Source organism: Manis javanica, chromosome 7 (assembly GCF_040802235.1).
Source record: "Manis javanica isolate MJ-LG chromosome 7, MJ_LKY, whole genome shotgun sequence".
Classification (NCBI taxonomy): Eukaryota; Metazoa; Chordata; class Mammalia; order Pholidota; family Manidae; genus Manis; species Manis javanica.
In genome coordinates, this window is record NC_133162.1 from 37,846,622 (window position 1) to 37,859,620 (window position 12,999).

General features: G+C 50.2%; 1 long non-coding RNA gene across 2 annotated transcripts in view; it reads left to right on the top strand.

Annotated features, from left to right (window-relative positions):
- LOC108393492 (uncharacterized) overlaps positions 1-12,999 on the top strand; it is a 207,160-nt gene that overhangs the window by 154,591 nt on the left and 39,570 nt on the right. For both annotated transcript variants that reach the window (XR_012133152.1, XR_012133153.1), the window contains exon 3: positions 10,662-10,970. This is a non-coding gene — a long non-coding RNA (uncharacterized lncRNA). The remainder of the gene's footprint in view (positions 1-10,661; positions 10,971-12,999) is intronic.

The window sequence follows — 12,999 nt, forward strand, 5'->3', positions numbered from 1 at the left end:
AAAGTAGTCCAGTTGCCTCCACTAGCAAATGAGGCAACAGAGATCCCAAGAAAGAGTGTAATGTGGTTAGGGACAAACAGACCACAGGTGACAGAGAGGACCAGAACCCAGTTCTATTGTCTTCCTGCCAGTAACAGTGCTTGTGTCTTACTCTGTGCAAAGCACAAACATTTTCTGCCTGCTTGCTCTTTTCACATTAAGGCATTTAAGCTGCACAATAGTACCCCAAGGTAGGTAGTATGTTTCCCCCATTTTACAGGTGAGAAAACTGAGGCACAGTGAGGTTAAGTAACTGGTTCAAGGCCTTGAGCTTCAGGTGGCCAGGTTCTCTTCCCCCAGCCAGCCACCTTTCCTCTGCATTACTCAGGGAAGAGTGTGAAGGGTGGGATGTGGTACAGGCAACCCTGGGCAGAGGACAGGGGCCCCATGGAGGCCCTGGGAGTCTGGGCTGTAGTGGGGAACAGGAAGGAGGAGGTCCCTGAGCTGCTGGTATTCCTAGTTGGTTTGGGGTGCAGGCCTGTCATCTGGTACATGGAGCCAGCAGGGGCTGCTCCTCTGTGGCCCTCCTGTGTTCAGTGGAGGTTGGGGTTGCATACTGGCTTACTCCTTAAAGGCCTTGAGAAGTCCTACAGCAACTTTATCTTTTCCAGTGTCTGCCAAACTTCCTTGACAATGGATGTCCTTTCTTGTCACCTCAGAATGCCTTTTAGCATCCCATGCAACTCCTCTTGGGAAGTTCACTTCTAAACAACATGGCTGCAAGGCCAAACTGGGTGAGCAGAGCAAGGAGTCAGCAACAGAGACCTGAAGTGTAGAGTGGCAGCAGGATCGCCCGTGTGGGTTCTCATGACTGTCAAGGGAGGGAGAGAATTTCCAGGGTGAGGAAGAGGTCAGTGGCGTCGATGCCTCAGATGCTGAGGAGGGGGGAGGTCTGAGACAGCCCTTGGATTTGGTGGGATGTGTGGAATGCAAATCATATGCATGCATCCACATTGGTTGATGGTAGCGGTGCAAGTGAGTGGGGTAGTTTGGGGGGCTTGGCTTATCTATTAAGGCTCAGAATGCACACACCTGATGATGCAGCAATTCCACATCTCTGTGCCCAAAAGAAACACTCATAAATGGGCTCGTGGGGGCCTGTTCAAGGACATTTATTGAAGCCTTGTCAGGCAGAGTCAGAAATGGAAATAACCTTAATACCCATCAATAGGAGAATGGCTGAAGGCTTTGGGACATGTCTGCATTTCAGGACTTAGAAAGAACAGAGGAGAAGCCCATGTACCAATACAGAAAGGTCACCAGGAGAGCATGGGATTGACAAAAGCAAGATGCAGAATGGACATACAAAATGATGCTCCTCAGGAGAAAAAATACACGTGCATGTATACAGGCACACATAGGCACACACTGCTCACATGCATATGTGTACACACAGGTAAACACATGTACTCACACTCAGACACTATAGTGTTATTGGTTAAAGAGACTACTCTCTAAATCCAGAATTTCTCTGAATCCTAGTGCTGCCATTTACTAGATTTGTAACCTAGGGCAAATAATCTAACCTCTCTATACCTAAGTTTGCACATCTGTAAAATATGGGTAATTATATTTCGACCTCAAGAAATGAGTGAGTGGAGTAAGTGATTAGCTGAGTTAATGTGAGCAAAAGTACTTGAGAGAGTGCCTGGTCCGTGGGAAGGGCTAACTAGGTTAGTTGTGACTATGGTCATATTTCACCTACTCTAATGCACATGTCCTTCAGCACATCTACACCATCAGGGGTGATGCAGTTTACAACTGATCAATCTTCACATCAGGTCATGGTTTCACTGGCAACTTTTTCCCCTCTTTGCAGCATATAAAATAATGGGACATCTTATAGTTGAAGACATTGCAGGCACAATGAATTAGAATATTATTTTCAGGAAATATTTACTAGGGCTCCATACATTTGTACAGAAGCATGTCCAGTAAGCTCTGGGACACACACATCCAGCTCATACCAGTGGTTCCCTCTGGGAAGAATGCTGGAGAGGGGGTGTCAGGAGGCCTGTGGCCTTATCAGGACTGCCTTAGTGTTTTACAAGCAGTGTGGACTCATATTTACATGTGGTTTTACTTAGCGTTGCTTGGCTGCAGCCAGCAGACACTAACACTGGTTAACTTAAGCAAAAAGGAATTTATTGGCAGGATGTCGGGAGCTCACAGAAGTGACAGGAGTCTAGGGAAGCAGACTTGGGGAAATGTGGGGGCCCAGGCCTCTCCCAGGGGCCTGGCTTAAGAGCCACAGCCACCACCTGGTAGCGGGAAACATCTGGTTTGCATGCCACCACGGCTGAGACAAGTGACCTCCAACCTTCCCTTCTGTCTCTGGGTCCAGTGGCTTTTGTCATTCTTTTTGGTTGTTCATCATCTGATGACCCTTCCTTCCTAGGCTTGAGATGTTCCCCATCTCAAAAGGTGGATGGAAAGCAGCAGAGTCGGCCTCTCCCTGTGGACCCAGATCAGCAGACCTGCACAGTCCCAGCATCCCCTGCAGCTAGGGCCCAGGTACATGCCCACACTGGCCAACTCTCTCCCACAAAGTAAGCCAGAAGCAAGCAAGGCTATCAAACAGGGGCGAGGTACATCTGTGCTGGTGGCAAATGATTGGGAACAACAGCTGCCGCAGCAAAGTCCCAGGGGCACCACTGGTCAGAAGGCATTACCTGTGTCCAGTGCCTGGCACAAGCTGGGGTGCCCTGTGCTCAGTGGCACAGTGGTGGTGTCCTCATGGGGCCAGCTTCAGGGGAACAGCTGGCTGTCATCAGCTATGGCTTGCCTCTTTGCTTGGTTCTCAGCCCTGCCAGTGAGTCTGTGGGTCATCTCACCTCCTTTCAAATAAATTCTCCTTCCTGCTTCATTCTGACCAAGTTGGAGTCTGTTGCCAGAAACAATAAGCCTGGCTGACACCCTGCATCACTCATTCCAGATGCGAAGTCCCAAAAGAGAGGTCAGGACAAGTGCCTGCTCCCTGGGGTAAACCAGGAGACTTAGGGAGCTGGCTTTTATAATGGAAGGCAGAAGCTTAGGATTTCCCTCCACTGAGACTATATACACAATGGGGAAGATACAAATTCCAGAAGGAAATCAGGCTGCTGTTAGTGAAGGGATAAGGGGGCAGCATGACAAATGTGCACTATTGTTTAATCAGAATAATGCATGTCCTGCTCAGAGGGGGCTGAGACAGTCAGTCATTCAGTCATTCAACAAACTGATTATAAGCCAACTATGTGCTGACACAGTCAGACACTGGGGGCATAATGATGACGGCCCTTAAGGAACCTGGTGGTGGATCTGGTGCTGGTACCAGATAAGTAAATCTCAGGGACAGGCCATGGGCCAGAGCCATTTACCAGATGGCCCAGGCACTATGGCCTAGGAAGGAGAAAGTCAGGGAAGTCTCCACAGAGGAGGTGGCAAATGAGCTGGGCCTTGAAGGAGAGGCAGGATGGGCAGGAACTGCCATGCTGACAAGGCCAGGGGACAGAAGAAAGGGGCAGGGAAACAGCATGAGCACATGCTGAGGGTCATGAAGGGGTGTCAACCCTGAGTTCTGAGAAAGGGAAGAGCTTGAGGGGGTTGAGGGTGGAATATGGGGAGGCAGAGCATCCACAGGAGGGCAGAAGTGGGGAAAGAGGAGCCTGAGGGTCAGGTTGGAACAGAAGGCAAGAGCCTTGAATGTCAAGGGAAGGTGAGTCAGTGAAAGTGTTTTAAATGGGAGGGATATGTCGTTAGATCCATCTTTAAGAATGATTATTTGGGTGATTAAGTGGAGAAAAATTTGTGGGGAGCAGGAGAGAATGGGACAGTGAAAGAAGAGAGGGGAAGGGTAGGCATGAGTTCAATCTCTAGTCCTTGCTTTAGAGAGGCATGAACCTGGAGCAGCAGTCTCCCCAGCCATCGCTCTTGGCTGTGCCCCTAGTTTGCTGAGTGCCTGGACATGTCACTTTCCCTCCCAGCCACAGTGATTTCCAACAACGCTCAGTGGAATCCCCAGGGTTTTCCCAGAGCAGCCCATCCTGGGTCTGTATTGCATATTGGAGTTGCACCTAAGATTTTGTCCAACAATGAAAAGGAAAAGTCCACACATAAAGCTATTAGACCAACTCCCCAAGTTCCTGTCTAGCTTTGACATCTTAGGGTGACCACCTCATCCCGGTTTGCCCTATTGTCACTCAGAAAGTCCCCTATTAAAACTTCTCAGTCCCGGCTAAACCAGATGGCTGTCACCTTATATCCAGGGATCCATGCATCTAACATCTTGGTTCCTCCTGGAGAGACAGGACCCTGGCATGGAAAGGAATTGGGGCTGGGATGGAGCACTATGGCTGCAGGTCTCCGATGGGGTGAGAAGGGGAGGGCCTGAAGCCTCAGTGGTTGGAGAGGTGTGACCACGTGTGGGAGATGGACCTGGAGTGGGGCTGTGCAGCTGGACAGAGCCTGAGAGGAAGAAGCTGAGCTCCCGGAGGGGAGAGGAGACTAGCATAGGTGGGGAGCCTGTAAATCGTGGGGCTTGTCAATCCTGGTGTAAGTCTCGCTTTTGAATGTGTGTCAGAGAGAAGCCAAAGAATGCCTGCTTAACCAGATAGTGATTTATTTTCCCAGTACACCTTTAGTCCAGAAGGAGAAAGTCTGAGGATGGCGTGATGGCTCCATGAAGCCATAGGGGCCCGGGCTTCTTCCTACTGTGCCACCATCTTTGGTACGTGGGATCATGTCCTGGAGGTCGGGGAAATGGCCAAGGGGAAGGGGCAGTGCCTGGAGGAGGAAGGCAAGCACCCCAGACATCCCCTTCTGACATCTGCCACTCTCATTGGCCACATCGGTCAGCGTCTCCATTGGTTGAAGGGAGCCTGGGAAATCGCAGTTTTTCAGATTGATTTGGATGAATTCAGGGGTTCCATTTGTCAGGTAGATTGAGTGAGTGGACACTGTTTAGGCAGCTAGCTGAATCTAACTCACCAGATCTTACAGGATTTAACATAACAGTGAGTCATCCCAGCCGCACCACATGACCTGCCCCCTGCCCCAGGGTCCCTCATGGTCATTGCTGCCAGTCACTGAATGATCTGCACCCCTAGGGTACAGCTGCTGGGGCCCCTCCTCATTTTGCCTCCCAGTAAGGCCAGATGGCAAGCGGCATGACCCCATCTTCTGGCAAGTTCCAATGGGCCTTGACCCCTCCCTCCTGGAAGTCTGCCTCCTGCCCCCTGCCTCCCCCACCCTCCCGTGGGCTTCCTGTGGCCTGGAGCCAGGCCTCCCTCCAAATGCGATTTGCCCCTCCTCCTCCAGCGCGCAGCCCGCAGCCCGGAGTGAGCGGGCCCATCTGCTTCTGTTTCACTCCGTGTTACTCATCAGGATGTGTTTGCCGGCAGTTATTTGATGTTCAGGAAGAATTCTGAAGCTTTTGAAAATAAGTAAATAAAATCTTTTATCCCCCAGAGTCATGAAATCGCATTTTGCTGGGAGATGGGGGCACCCGCAGGCGGTCGGGTGACCCTGCCTCACCCAGGTGCCTGGTGCTCTAGGCTTGCGCTCCTGTGGCTGCTCCCTCCACGTACCTGGGCCCAACTGGACCTCTAGGAACCACTCTGAGCCTCCGCTGATCCTCTCGTGATGCCTGAACTTGGGAACAAGGCAGCTGTCGGTGGGGGAAACCCTGGCCCAGCTCTTGCTCTCCAGCCAAAAAAGCTTTCAGAGAGAGCTCCTCCCCATTCATGGCCTTGCTTGGGCCTGGTGGCCTCCCTGATGTGAAAGCAGGAGCTGCAGAGAGACCAGGACGGACCCTGGGACTCGCGCCTCTGTGCTCTCTGCTGCTGTGGCCACCCGTGAGGGCAAGGCAGGCAGTGCATTTCCCTGACGGTCACCAGGCAAAGCGATGCAGTCTCTCTCCTCCTTTCTGAGGTATTTGAGTAAATGACAGAGAGTGCTGGATGTTAGGGTGTGCAGAAGGGAGAGGAAAATCAGACTACCTTGCCGGGCCTCACCTGCAGGCCAAGGAGCCACCTCATACCAGCACCCCTGTCGCTGGAATCCATACGGCCTTCTGCCTCAGTACAGCACTGAGTCTTACCTCTTCCCTTGCTGACTCATGGCAAGGTTAGGACTTTCCAGTGATGTTTCGGTGAAAGGTCAAATAGATACTTCCTGGTAAGCCCTAGATCTTTAGGTTCTTTTGGTCGTGTGTCCCCCAGGCTCCACCGTGTAAAGCATCTATGGACGGAATGAACTAGTGCCTGAGAGATTGCTCCAGGGGCGCATGGAGGCCTGTCCTCCCCCTTTCTTTCCTAGTCACGCCCCCTCTCTGATCCAGCCCCCAGAGCAAGTCTGTGGGAGGTGGGGTGTGGGTGCCACCCCAGAGCTCAGTCTGCTCTCCCTGCTCAGGCTCGTGAAGAATCTGGAAGGCTGAGCCTCCCCAGCCGTTGCATCCAAACCCTGCAACTCATGCAGAATCCCTATGACAGCATCACTCATGACAGCTTACAACTCCAACGATTAAACATTGATCACTCAAAACTGAACATCCCATCTTCCCTTTGATATCCTCAACTGCTCTCCGCATAAGACAACAAGCTGCTTTCTGCGGCTCAGCATGAGGGAAGACTTCAAAGGTGCCTTTCCCATTCACCCACTCCAGCAGCTCTGGGATTCAGCAAGCGAAGCCGCCAAGCAGAAGAGATGGGGACCCCCTGCCAGCTTCATCTCTGGACTCAGACTAGTGGGGAAACCTCCTGGGTATGGGTCCCAGACTGAGGTTCTGTGGTGACTCTGGAGCAGAGCCTGGACGCAGGGGCACCCCAGCTCTCTCTAGAAGCCACTGTGGGTAATGGGAAGTGACTGGGACCCAGGTCAGGTGCGCTGGGTTTGAATCTTTGGTGTTGCCCCCTGCCAGCTCTGGAACCTCAGAGACCATGCTGGGCCCTGTGCCTGTAAAATGGAAATGGTATGACTACCCCCCAACCCCCAACAAAGTTCGTCGAGGCTGGAAGTGAGGGTGCCTGTTCCATAGCAGGTAACCAAACAGAGCCATGCTGCCTTCCCTTCCAAAGAGAAGTTTGGTTGAATGAATGGTGCAAGCACATTTGTAGGAAGGATATTTCAATGGCTTCATGAAACAGGCCATTTTGAACTTTTCAGAAGGTGACCTCTTACACAGACAATGCCAACAACCTGATTGATTACAAATTATTACCATCCTTTCAATCAGGCTCCCATGGGGGCTGCATTTTATTAAAACCGTATTAATTAGAATAATGATCATTTGTAAAACACATCAGTGAAGCCCTGAGTAAAATTATTTACCTGTGTCCCCTCATATAATTCCCATATCAACCTATAAAGTAGATTTTCCTCCTGGGCCCTTATGACAGATGAAAATCTTATAGGTGACGGAGGGCATGGTTCAGTGGAAATGGCAAAACTGGGTCTTCGACTAGGTCTGGCTAATGCCAAGGTCCAAGTTCTTGCCTCTGTCTTCTGGTTGTACTGGCCTTGTCTAATGGTGCGCTGTACTCTGCATACCTGGAATCAACTGGCATTAGTAGGCTGCATTCACATTCTACCCGGGATCATACGAATGTGTCTCTCCAGATGGACGGTCACACAATCCTGTGCACATGTGTGGGATTTATAGACTTTACAGGGCTACAGAACACATACCTTGACCCCTTGCAGGCTCCCGGTTTGCTCCTGGAACCCACCTGCAGGAGAAGAGCCTCAGGGCCTGGGCAGTTCGTGTTAGAATACCTCTCTGACACAGTGGGGTGCAGTTCAGCACATCCCAGGCAATTCCATTTCATATACCGCTTTTGAGAACTCTTCAGTGCGAAGAGTCGTGCCAGGCCAGGAATACAAGTTCACAGCACAGGTCCTCTCATGTTGCAGCCCTTGAGAATGGATCATGGCACTGTTTTCCCCAAATGCTGGCCTTAGTCCTCCCTAAAATGTCCCTTTAAGCTGCTGGGCTTACTGTAAAACCTACTGCCACTCCCATGCTAGGGTTTCCACATGTGGAAAGGAAGCCAGCTGCAATGGAGTAGTCCCCATGTAGTGGAGAGACTGGAAGCCCCTCTCTCATTCTGGAACATCCTGTGCCACATCCCTGCTGCTGCCTCCAGGATAACACAGAGTCCATCTACCCCTTGATCAGAGATGTGAAAGCAGCGTTATTCTCCCATGTCTTCTTTTTGGCAGGCCCAATGGCTCCAACTCCTCACATCGTGTGGCTCTGCATCCTCTAATTTTGCAGGGGAGAGTGGGAGAAGGGGCGGCTAGGAGAGCAGCTAGATGCTGGCTGAAACTTCCCAGGAGGGGGCCACAGCCAGAACCAGGCACAGCCCTGGGCTAGAGGGAGAGGCTGGGCAACCAGAGTGAACAGTGCCTGCATCCCCTCAGACCCTTCCCCATCCTGCTCCGGGAATCCTTCCCATGCCCCTGAGAGAGAAAGCAGAGTGACAGAGCTGGGCAGGTCCCATTCAGCCCACAAGCCTGTGGCAGCCCAGGATAGGTGGTCAGAACCTCACCCAACAGCCCACTCAGTGCCATAGGGTAACTGCTGACTCCCCCTGAAATTGTAGGGTTGGGCTCTAGGGCTCAATAATAACATTTCTAAGCCATGACTTATGTTTATCAAGAGTAACAAATACTTTCTTGGAGAGGAGCTCCCACGCCAGGACAGTGCAGCCTTGCTGAGCAGCTTGCAGCCCCTGCCCGTGGGGAGGGCAGGCGGCATCACTGGAGAGGTACGCTCAGCAGCACCTCCTTTCCTGGCACCAGACTGTGTCCAAGATCCCACCCATCAGAGCCACTTGTGCCCACCTGCCAGGCCCCCCACCCCACCCCCAGGTGCTTGTTGAACGTTGGTTTGTCATCCTTGCAGATTTCTTTCCTTTCTGCACAATCCACAGACAAGGTGATGTCATAGAAGAGGAGTTGGATATGGAGTCTGGAAAAGAACGTACATCATCTTCCCCCTGATGTGGGGCAATTTCATTGTTGTTTCCAAAACTGAATGCTTTTTTGGAAAATGAGGTTGATGCTCTGACTCACCGGGTCTCTGAAGGGTTGAGTGGAATGGCAGTAGGTAAAGTGCCATGCACGGATACACAGTAGGTGTTCAATAATGTTAATGGAACAGAGAAGCTTCTTCATATGGTGGTATGATGGGACTGATACCAGCTTGTGACCGATCTGTTGGTAAGTGGTTCTGCTGGGGCTTGGGACAGAGGGCTATAGAAGTAAAGAGTAGTTTTTTAAGCCTGACAGCCTCCCAAGCCCATTGGGAATTGCCCAGCCCTGGGCTTGCTGCCTGGCTGTGAGCACCAGCATCCTCAGGACAGATGCAGCAGGGGTCAATGCCAGGAAGAAAAAATTATGGTCAGCCTCTCTGGCAGCTCTGAGGGATGGATCACCATTAAGTACCCCATTCTGCCATGACAGCCTCTTAACAGAGCTGGAGCAAAGCCACTACAGATCTGCTCAAGGATTGTGGGGTTCAACTCTAAATGTGACCCCAGGAGAAATAACAGATTAACCCATTATCCTCCATAAATGGCCTGCATGGCTCCATTTGTCATAATGAGCTGCTACTTTGGAGAAGTGAGAAATGGAAACAGGACCCCAGTGGGGGTTGCAGGTTGGGTTTCTGAACCTGCAGGCCCGTGGGATTCCTCTGGAATATGTGCAAGAGGGGGAGCTGAGGGCTGACTGCTCTGGTGCTGTGCTAGGGCCTTTACACCATCTCATATAATATCCACAGCCAGCCTGTGAATTAGGTAGCTTCATTTATACTTAGCTATGAGGGGACTTCAAGGAAGAAATAACTAGCCTGGGTCACACTGCCAGTAACTCCCAGGCTGGGACTAAAATCCATGTCTGCCTCCAGAGCCACCTTGCTCACCTGTACCTGGTGTTTGCTCTGGGCAGGCATGAAGCAAAGCATGGTGCATGTGCTACTTCATTTAATTCTTGCCATGGTCTTATGAGTAGTTGCTATTATCATCCCTGTTTTTGAGGTGAATAAACTGAGTCTCAGATTGCTTATGGGGCTTGTTTGAAATCACATGGGCAGTTGGTTGTGGAGCTGGGTTTTTAGCCCAGGTTTGTCCATTTTCAGAGACCCAAACGTTAATCATTACATTAGGCTTCTTGTTTAAAATTGATTCAATTATCCACCAAACTTTACTAGGCAGAAATAGGGACAAGGCTCTGCCCTAGACATGCAGGGGGGTTACGGAGATGGCTGTGCCAGGGTCTCTGCCCTTAGGAGTCTTATTCATCCTTCCAGCCTCCACTGGACCATCTTCTCCTCTGTTGGGATGCACCTGGGGCCTCTGGCTTTGATCTTTTCTTTCTCTTAGTTCATGTGCTGCCTAGAGCTTTCCTGGGGCACTGAAGAAACAGGGGGGCTGTGTGGGAGCCATGCCTGTGGAGGGAGCTGGAGTCCAGGACTCCTGTTTTTGTGTCAGCCTGTTTCCTAGTTGCTCCGTCCTCTATATGCCACCCCACAGGCATATCCCATCCTTCAGCAGAATTGATAGGACAGGTTAGATTGTGCTGTGACCACAAGTGACCTCAAAGTGTTGTAGCTGACTGCAATGTGGCATTTTCCTCTCCAGATATATATGCAAAGGTGGTCAGCAGGCTGAAGCCAACCCTGTCTGGTACCTGCTCCCACCACTTCTGAGGAGAGGAAGGTGATGTTGTAAACTATGCACTGACTCTTAAAGACCTGCCTGGGAGTGACTCCGATCACCTCTGCTCATGTCTCATTGGCCAAAGCAAGTCACTCGGCCTGCCAACATTCAAAGCTAGCTAAAGGTAAAATCATACCAGAAGCCTGGAGGAAGAGGGGAGCGGAAATCTGCAGGAGCAGCCCCGTGAGCGCCATGACAGGCAACCGCAGCAAACAGTGAGGCCAAAACAAGGTGAGCAAATTCTTGCTGCAGAAGATTCTGAGGGGCAGAGAATCCTGTGTCTTTGTTCAGGAGGGAGATTGGCGAATCTTAGAGGCATGTTAGAGACATATTAGCTCCTAAATGAAACTTCCTGCCTCATTGAACCAGTTAGCAAATGTTTGTTGAGAGCCTTCTATGTGCCCACATCCCTAAACACATAGGACACGCCAGTGAATAAAAAGGGGAAGGAATCTCTCCCCTTAAGAAGCTAGTTTTAGAGGGATATCAAACATAAGAAAGTTACATGCACGTAACATGAAGTCACAGAAGAACTGATGGAGAGCTGGAAACGCAAGGGCTTTCTCCACATGTGGCTCAGTGTTGCTGGAAACACCAGCCATGACTCTGAGCTCCACACATGGACGTCTCTAAACAGCAGAGCCTCTCCACAAACCCTTGTTGCTATAGTCCATGCCCTTATTTTAAAAGGGAACATGGCTGGGTTTCTCTACATTCAGCAGGAGCCGCACAACCTGAGTTCTCTCTCTCCCTGTCACCCCTTCTCTCCACCTTCACTGGCTTGTTTGTCCCCTCCCTCACTCACATGGCCATGTCAGGGCCCAGGGCTTTCTCTCCTGCAGGGCACCTGCCCCTCCTCATATCAGTATTGTGTTGCACCTGCACCCCACAGTGTATAAATCTTTAAATGACAATGTGAGTCTTGACTTGCGGGTGCCTTCTCACCATAGGACCTTAGTAGGTGACGTAATTGGGAACTTCTTGTGTCAAGCATTGTTCTAGGTGCTTTCCAGGTATGTGTGTTATCTGCTAATCCTTAGAAAGAGTCCATGAGGTAGGACCTGTCTGTTTTTCCGTTTTTCAGAGGAAGCGGTTTAGGCTCACAGAGCCCAAGTGGCTTCCCCAGGTCGTGCAGTGCTGTGACACAGAGAAGGGCAAGTCAGCCCATGCCTGTCACAGCCTCTGCTCTTTGTCTCCTTACAGATCTGCCTTCCTGTTTGGGGACCAGTGAATGAAATATTTGTTCATTTTGGGTTTGCAGCATTCTTTTTGTAATTTGCAGCATGTGAGTGTTTCTATGCCCCTAAGATTTTCATAGACTTTATGCTGCCAAATGTATAAAAGTGCCCAGCTTACTCATTAAACAGACATCAATCACATGGGAAGCTGGCACCCATATTCAGGGATCCTGGGAGGAGTTAGAAGGTGCTGCCTCATGGAGGACAATTTGGGGGAACAGGTCTTTAAATTGAAACCACTGTGTTTTGAACTCAATGATTCCATCTCTGGAACAGATGACTTTAACATATGCTCAAAGACATGAGTCCTGGCATGTTCACTGCAGCATTGTTTATATTCCTAACAGTGTTAATGGACTAGAAACTATCTCATGCTCAGTACTAAGGGACTGGATAAACAAATGATGGCACATGTGTGCAATGGAATGCTACACCACATTCTGGCTATGCATGGCCTCAGGTGAAAAACAGTAGTTGCAGAGGACTTGTATATGCATCCATCTGTGTAGAAGTGTATATGTACACATATTACAAATAAATGATTATATGGATATAGGATATATTTATTGAGGGCCATATAGAGTACTAGGCATATAATAATAACTCAAGAAATACTCTACATGGTCCTCAATAAATTAACTTATTTAATCTGCACAACTACCATACAAATTGTGGTACCATTCCCATTTTACAGATGATAAACAGAGGTATGGAGAAGTTCAGTAACTCACCCAAGGTTGCTTAGCTGGTAAATGGTGAAGGGAGCATTTTTCTCTGGGAAGTCTGGCTCCAGAGCCTGAGCTCAGCCTCATGCAAGTGTATCCTGAGATGGGCCTGACCCTTCTCCCATCCTTCCACCCAGAAGGGACCTTCCTCTCTCCCACTGAGAGCCCTTCACCAGGTCCCACTCACTCTCTTATGTCTTCACACTTCCCTCTCTGCTAGTTCTTTTACCTCTGCTTATAAACAAGCTAACATACCCTACAGTCTGGAAAGCTTCTGAATGGCAGAGACAATGTTTG